The following is an 8,966-nucleotide window of genomic DNA, read 5'->3' on the forward strand; positions in this document are numbered from 1 at the left end:
CAAGGACCTGCCATGCCCATATGTCTACATAACAGAATAGTATACCGAAGGACTGCAGCTCCGGATCAATGGAGCGTACTGACTGCTGCTGAGGGGAGATCCTACTACTGCAAATCATCTGACTGGCTACCTGATCCTGCGGGCATGAGCGCAGCGTCCACAGGAAGGGACGTCAGTACGAATAATGTACCGAGCATGTAAGGCATGAATAGTAACATAATAAGGGATGTAAAGTATGAATAACAACAGAATGGAAATATAGAGCATATCGTGAGATAAGAGAGTAACCTGTACATATGAGTGCCTCTTAGGGCGGGTGCCATGCATGCTTAGCTTTCTTTTGAAAAACATTTCTCTTTCATATATATAGAAAATAGAACTTATCATAGTGCCGAGGCGACGGCTCCGCTCCATTTAACCCCATATATCCCGCGTCCGGGCATCCCGCGCCCGGGATGATATCATGTCATATTATACCAACTGATCAGGTGGTTACGCGTATATAACGCTCCTCCATTTTTCCCATATTCCCCATTTACATATACATATATCATAGAAGTAGCATGCAGGAGAGCCCAAAGAAAGTTATGTCTCTATCGGAGTGACGTAAGGTCGGTAACCTCCGATTACATTATGGAATAATCATGACCGTCGTGTCTCACCTTGAAGGAACAATTATTATAAAGTGAGACTATCATTGAAGAATAGCATCAACTCATAAGGCGTCAATTCATATACTTTGGAATCCTTAAAAAAATAGTTATCATCCATGAATAAAATTGAGAAATCAAGAAATAGCTCAACATTCTTATATCGTCATTGAAATCATAAACTTGGAACCTTTAAACCCGGAATCATCATCATAATACTCAAGTAGGAAAATATTCTCATCTTTGAAATCATCATTATGATTGCAAAAACAGGTTCATCCTTGTTATCATAAGAGCTCACAGAGCCATAAATCTATGATTTAGAAAATACGAATATTTTGGAAATCATCTATGAATTATTAGGAAAGGAATTATGCCTTGGAGTCATAAACATCTAACTTTTGAAAACAAGGAAGATATGGAATCTTTTATGAAGCCATAACATCGGAATCATGCCTTTAAGAGAAGGGACGAGCCTTAACATACCTGTTCAATCTCCTATCGGCTACGCTTATGTGTCCGAGCTCGTAAGTCTACATTTAAGAGGATTTATACTAACGTTAGCCTCTTCATCGTACACTTATTGCAAGTTTCAAACCAAACTATTTTATTTTCTGCCGAAAATCGGGCAGCATCTCCCCTGTTTATATGCCTAGCCCAAAATTACAATTCAGCAACCAATAACCAACAACAACAATACCAACATTAACCTCACTATTATCTATACCAATATATTCCATAAACATCCCACACGATGTTTTTCAACATACAACAACAATATACATTTCCTTTTATCCCAATCAAGGAGTATGATCTCATCAACACACTAACAACATTAGGTACCATCTCTATACATATAAATCAGCTCAGCCACATGGCCACAACATGTTCAAAACATCCCATGAACACAACAACTACAACACAACACTTTATGACCTTTCCTCCATAACTATTTTCACTTTTTAGGCTTGCTAAACCTTCAAATAAACTCAACATAAGAGATGGGATGAAGAACATACCTCATACTTGAAGAAAATTATCCACAACAACTTTCTCCAACGCCAAGCTTAAGTAGAAGTAAGAACAATCACCTTTCGTGGATTAATTTAGCGTAATCTTGTTAAATTCTTGATTTATTGGACTATAATATTTGGGGGAGGTGTGGAGAAATTTCTAGGACTCTTTAGAATGTTATTTGCTGAAAATAAAAAGAGTTGATGGGGTATTCATACTCCTCCTAGGTCGGTTTCACCGACTTCCTCAAGTGGGGCCCGCGGAGCCTTTTGGCAGCTTAGAGTCTTGATCTTAAAATGGCCATAACTTTTGATCCCGATGTTGTGTGAGGGCCCACGACCTACGGTTAGAAATCTATTTCAATTATCTACAACTTTCATTCTTGATGTTTTTTCAAATTCCACACTTATAATAGCGTTTTGTCCCCTCCAAGTCAGGTCATCCGAAAACGTATCTTTAAATCATCCTTTTGGAGGGCTTATGCCTATATTTGGCTTAATGGTCCTTCTTAAGATTTTCTCAACTTTCCATGTACTACTCATATCACTTTTCATATGTCCTTTACAAAATCCCGACATGCGGGCCCCACCTTAACTTATTGTTACTAGGGTTGTCATCGAGTAATGTGTTAACTGATTTACTCCATACAATCTCCAAATGTCATATATATATTCTTGTGCTCTGATAATATAATGTTCATCCCTAATCCTTGTATAACTCTGCTCTCTCTTGAGCTCATACTAAGCCGTCCACAGGCTTGATAACGCGAAATTTTCCAGGGTGTAACATTTGTAGCTTATGTCGGGCAATATGTTTGTATCTGGAGATTTTACAGTTGATTTTTTAGCATCCTTGCATCAATTCATAGTCTAACTATTACAAAAACAAGACATTTCAGCTATATGTGTCATTCTAACCAAAAATTAGTTTATTGGGTTTTCTTCTATTTAGTGTATGAAATATGTAGCAACTAAATCAAATTTTGTGCGAAGAACATATTGATGTAGGAGAGGACCCTAAATGCTTTTATGGTTTAGCACCAGTTCATAAGATATTAATTCTCAAGGTAATTTTCGTCCCTTCACTGCTTGCAAGGTTGGCTGATATTTCCAAAGCACTTCTATGATTAATAAAAGAAATTATTTGTTGCAGGGAATGAGTTCTGAATTTGATGCTCTTGTCCAAAATAAAACTTGGACTTTGGTGCCGCCTCCTCCAAATGCAAATATTGTTGGCAACAAATGGGTGTTTCAGACTAAGTTTTGTGCAAATGGTTCTGTTGAAAGATACAAAGCTCGTTTAGTGGCTCAAGGTTTTTCGCAGCAGCCCAGGGTTGACTATTTTGAGACTTTTGCATATTCATTCAGAAGATAGATGCTTTACTAATTGGATATGCGACTCAGCATGTGAAATACACATTATTGTCAATTTACTCTAATCAGGCTATATGTTTACAGTTGGAGATTTCCACAGGGACCAAAACTAGTCTTTATTGGAAACTTCCATTTATATTGGGTCTATTGCACTGATTTGTTCATTGTTGGGATAGGTACTTCAGTGTTAATTCACTTCTACTTTTCTCTTTGTCCGAGGAAATTCAATTTTTGTTTTATGCATCATTATTTGTTATTTGGCCTAGAAGAGTGAATTAATGTTATATTTTGTGCTTTTATAGCTGAACAACTTGTGACAAAATAATTACTCTTGTACTATCATGACTTACTGGTGAGGCTGCTGAATATGATGAATCTGAAGATTTGGAAGATGTTATCAAAGAAGATGGAGATGAGGATGAAGACAAGTGGTGATGGAAAGGTAAGATTTGTTCTGCTTGCTTTTAGAAAGTCATTTACAAATTTCCACTTATCTAGGCGGAGATGTTTCAGCGAAAGAGGGTTCTTGGATTTAACACTCTATTATCAAGGTAAAAATTAATGTGTTGTCTAAATTCGGGATGTAAGAGGTGCTAATTAGCAATAAAGTATTAAAGTACGATTAACAATATATGATACTGCAGTTGTAAGTAAAGAAGCTACTTATCTTTCTATACCGATTTCTGCTTTAATATTTTTCTTTTACTAGCAAGTAAGCGTACATTGCACATCTTAATTTTTGTATTGAGAAATTAGCTCAAAATGGCAGCAAGTTCTTTTGGATTTAGGTACTACGAAGTCAACATTTCCCATTGGCTATGTTTCAATAGGGTATACGGTAAAGACTGGGTCAATGTGTGACCGGTGAGACCGGAGCCAAGGATAATGTCAAATGAGCACGAGCATGTTCGATCTTTTCTTCACACCGAGGTATCACACAAGATGTAATTGACCTGAGACAAGAAAAGCCGTCCGTTGGTCCGGATACGCCGAGCCAAAATCAACGTGTTCGTTGGTCCGGTTAGCCGATTGCGAGGTTTTCACGCGTCAGGAAACCATTATGCCATTAGCACTGACGATCGTACGGGTGTCAGACCGTACGGTCCTATCTTATCTTTTTTAGGGTTTCTTTATTCATAAAGGCTTTTGTATTGTATTCATGGCCCATAAGGCATACCTATAAATAGAGGACATTCTTCCCTTTTTTGGGGTTGGATTTTTTCAGGTCTCAACATTGTAATAGACAAATATATAGATATTGGTCCGGATTTTGTGGTGTTCTTCCTTAGCTTTGCTCATCCTTTCAATATATTACTTAATATATATTTTGGCATAAATCATCAATCACAGTACACATTCACACAACACTAACATGTATATATATAACTACAAACAAATCCATAGACATTTCGTACCAACCAAATAGATTAAGGTTTATCCACATAACCTATACCTCACTTACAAATTTAATTGTTACCGAAATTCGGGTAAACAATTTGGCGCCCACCGTGGGGCTAGGATAATAGTGGGTTTTTAATCTTTGTTGCTTCCTTCTTTCACTTGTTGACTGAAGAATCTACAAATTTTCACAAAAACGGATAGAATGGCAAGCAGCGGACACTCCGGCCATGTGAACAACAACGAAATAGTAGCTTAAAACGAGAACAACAGCGGATTATGAAACCTACCCGCAGATCCAGTCGACCCAAATTCTATTGACTCGAGAGAAGGCCTCAACCGGCAGAATACTGTGAATAAGGAGAATGTTGCGTTGCCGGCAACCGATCCCTTCAATACTCATAACTCAATTACTTTGTCCCAGGCTCAAGGACGGAAAACACTGGATAATCCGGATGAGATTAACTTACATTTAATATTTGAAATGTTGCAGGAACAGGGGACCGCCATAGCTTAACAGGGAATCGCTATAGCTCAGCTTCAGAGCAAAAATGACAAGACAGCTCCAGTAAGGTCAAAAGGGGCCACCGAACCAAGGAGGGACTAAACATGAATAGTCAAAAGCAATGGATCCGGAGCCGATTCGTCTACCGAAGTTCTGAAGATGCTCGAGACCTTGGCAAAACGGGTCAATTCAACGGAGAAGAGGGTGAAAACGTATAACTCTCGGATGGATCAGATTTCGGGAGCTCCATCGATTCTAAAAGGGCCGGATTCAAAGAGGTACATTCGAAGGCCTTTCCCTGCTAGTGCGGCTCCGAAGTTAATCCCGAAGAGTTTCAAGATGCCAGATATCTCGAAATACGATGGTATAACAGACCCGCAGGAACACGTGACTCCGTACACCTGTGCCATAAAAGGCAATGATGTCGAAGGAGATGAAATTGAGTCCGTGTTGTTGAAAAAATTTGGGGAAACACTATCGGGAGGAGCATTGACCTGGTATGACCATTTGCCCGAGCATTCCATCACTTCCTTCGAAATGCTCGTAGATGCGTTCGTCAAAGCCCATGTTGGAGCCAAAAAAGTGCAGGCTCGAAAGGTGGACATCTTCTGAATAGCCCAAAAGGATGATTAGTTGTTACGAGAATTTGTGCACCGCTTCTAACAGGAACGGATGGAGCTCCCTCCGGTTTCGGAAGAATGGGCTGCACAAGCTTTCACCAAAGGGCTTACCCTTCGGAGCTTGACTGCTTCATCCAAACTGAAGGAAAACTTGTTAGAGTATGAGGCTGTAACCTGGGTAGATGTTCATAACAGGTACGAATCAAAAATTCAGGTAGAGGATGACCAGCTCGAACTTCCCCCGGGACCTATAAATATGAGCAAAAGCTTTGAGAGGTCGAGGAAACATTATGAGCCGGAGACGCGACCATCGAGGGAAAGGTACAGGCCATACTCTCATTCGGAAAAATCGAGCTTCAGGTCGAAAAGATTGAGGGTCGGCCCCAGTCACTTCTCGAGTAGGGGCGATAAACGGGCCGAGCGCCTGTCAAGCAGTCGAGGCCTATCATTTAGAAGTGATGCCGGGAGTTCGGCTAGCAACAAAGACATTCCGAGAATATCGGAATACAACTTCAATATCAACACCTCGGACCTCGTCTCAGCTATCGGCCGTATCACAGAGGCTAGATGGCCAAGGCCATTAAGGTCGGACCCAGCTCAACGGGACCTAATCGTGGCTAGATGGTCAAGGCCATTAAGAACTGAAGATTGTCATCAATTAAGGGAGGAAGTGGCTCGTTTATTGAAGAATGGCCACCTTCGAGAATTCCTCAGTGAACGAGACAAAAACCACTACAAAGAAAGGGAGAGTCACAAATAGGCCGAGCCGATGGAACCTCAACATGTAATTAATATGATAATTCGGGGAACAGATGCTCCACGAGGGCCGGTGATGAAAAGAACAAAGGTCTCAATTGTACGAGAGAAGCGCACACGGGACTATGTACACGAGGGTTCCATCTCCTTCAGTAACGAGGATGCAGAAGGCATCATTCAACTGCACAATGATGCATTGGTAATTTCCATCTTAATTTTCAAATAACAAGTTAAACATATTTTGATTGATCCAGGTAGTTCGGCCAACATCATCCGGTGGAGAGTGGTAGAACAGCTGAGGCTACTCGACCAGATTGTACCAGTAGCCCGAGTACTCAGCAGGTTCAATATGGCAAGTGAAACCACGAAGGGTGAAATTTCTTTGCCGGTCAACATTAACGGCACCATATAGCAGACGGTATTCTACGTCATCGAGGGAGATATGAAGTATAACGCTTTGCTCGGCAGACCGTGGATTCATAGCATGAGAGCGATACCATCAACACTGCACCAGTTGCTGAAGTTCCCGACTCCGGAGGGGATAACAACTATCCGAGGTGAACAGCCCGCAGCAAGGGAAATGTTCGCGGTCGAGAAAACACCCCTCTTTCCAAAAAAGCCAGATCAAAGAGATGATGAATCAGTCGAAGGCAAGGACACCAAATAGCAATTAAAGAATACGGCTTCGAAAGCGGAGCAGAAGGAATTGGACCCGGTTGGTGAAGAGGACGATTTTCGCGTGCCTAGATCATTTGTATTACCGGATGACTCAGATGCAACTAAATCTACCGTGGAGGAGCTGGAGCAAATCATCTTGTTCGTACATCTACCGGATAGAAAGGTATACCTGGGCACGGGGTTAACCTCGGAGCTCAGGAACAAGTTAATTAAATTTCTTCAAGCTAATGCCGATTGTTTTGCGTGGTCCCATATAGACATGAAAGGTGTGCCACCATAATTCACGACTCATAAGCTCATCCTTGATAGGAAATTCCCCCCGGTGAAGCAAAAAAGGAGACCAATGGCCATGTCAAAACATGCCTTCGTAAAAGATGAGGTAACAAAGCTTTTAAAAATAGGCTCTATCCGGGAGGTAAAATACCCGGACTGGCTAGCTAATGTAGTTGTGGTGCCAAAGAAAGGTAATAAATTTAGAATGTGTGTTGATTAGAAAGACCTGAACAAAGCATGCCCCAAGGATTCATTTCCGATGCCTCACATCGACCGAATATCGACTCAATGGCCGAGCATGAGATGTTAAGTTTTCTCAATGATTACTCCGGGTACAATCAGATCTGGATGCACCCGGAGGATCAAGAGAAGACCTCTTTTATTACCCGATACGGGACTTACTGTTATAATGTCATGCTATTCGGATTAAAAAATGCCGGAGCAACTTACCAACGCCTAGTTAATGGAATGTTCAAAGAACAGATAGGGAAAACAATGGAAGTCAAGTCCCTGGAAATAGAGGACCATTTAAAACATTCGCAGGATACCTTCGATGTACTTCGTAAATACAACATGAAGCTGAACCCGGAGAAGTGTGCCTTCGGTGTCCGATCAGGCAAATATTTAGGCTTCATGATGTCGAATTGGGGAATTAAAATCAACCCGAACAAGATCAAAGTCATTCAGGATATTGAGGTGGTGAACAATGTCAAGGCCATGCAGAGGCTCACCGGAAGGATAGCAGCACTGAGCCGTTTCATTTCGAGGTCTTCGGATAAAAGTCACCATTTCTTCTCACTGCTGAGATAGAAGAATGAATTCATCTGGACACCGGAGTGCCAAAAGGCTTTGCAAGAATTGAAAAGGTACTTATCGAGCTCGTCCCTGCTACACACACCAAAGGCAGACGAACAGTTATTTCTATACCTTGCCGTGTCCGAGGTAACTGTAAGCGGTGTTTTGGTCCGAGAAGAAGCAGGTACGTAATTCCCAATATATTATGTGAGTAGGACTTTAGGAGATGCGGAAACTCGTTATCCACACCTCGAAAAGATGGCCTTGTCATTGGTAAGTGCGTCAAGAAAGCTAAAACCTTACTTTCAATGCCATCCGACATGTGTAGTAACTACTTACCCGCTAAAAAAATGTCATGCATAAATCAGAGTTATCAGATAGACTGACCAAATGGGTCATAGATATTAGCGGGTATGATATCGAGTATAAGCCTAGAATAGCTATTAAATCTCAAATGTTAGCCAATTTTATGGCAGAATTTACCCACGCCATGATTCCCGAGGTAGAGAAAGAGTTTTTTCTGACCTCGAGAAAGGCTTCGGGTATCTGGTGTCTACACACAGTCGGGGCTTCGAACCTGAAAGGTTCCGAATTGGGCATTGCTCTTAAGACCCCTGCCGGTGATGCCATTAGACAAGCGATTAGAACTATAAAATTGACTAACAATGAAGTCGAGTATGAGGCTATGATTGTAGGTTAAGAATTGGCTTGGAGTCTAGGAGCCGAAATAATCGAAGCAAAATGCGACTCTCTCTTGGTCGTGAACCAGGTGAATGGCGTCTTCGAGGTCAAGGTTGAGCGAATGCAAAGATACTTAGAGAAAACTCAAGTGATATTACACCGGTTCAAAAAATGAACCATACAATATGTACCCAGGGAGCAGAACAACGAAGCCGATGCATTG

The sequence above is a fragment of the Lycium barbarum genome, chromosome 12 (genome assembly GCF_019175385.1).
Source record: "Lycium barbarum isolate Lr01 chromosome 12, ASM1917538v2, whole genome shotgun sequence".
NCBI lineage: Eukaryota > Viridiplantae > Streptophyta > Magnoliopsida > Solanales > Solanaceae > Lycium > Lycium barbarum.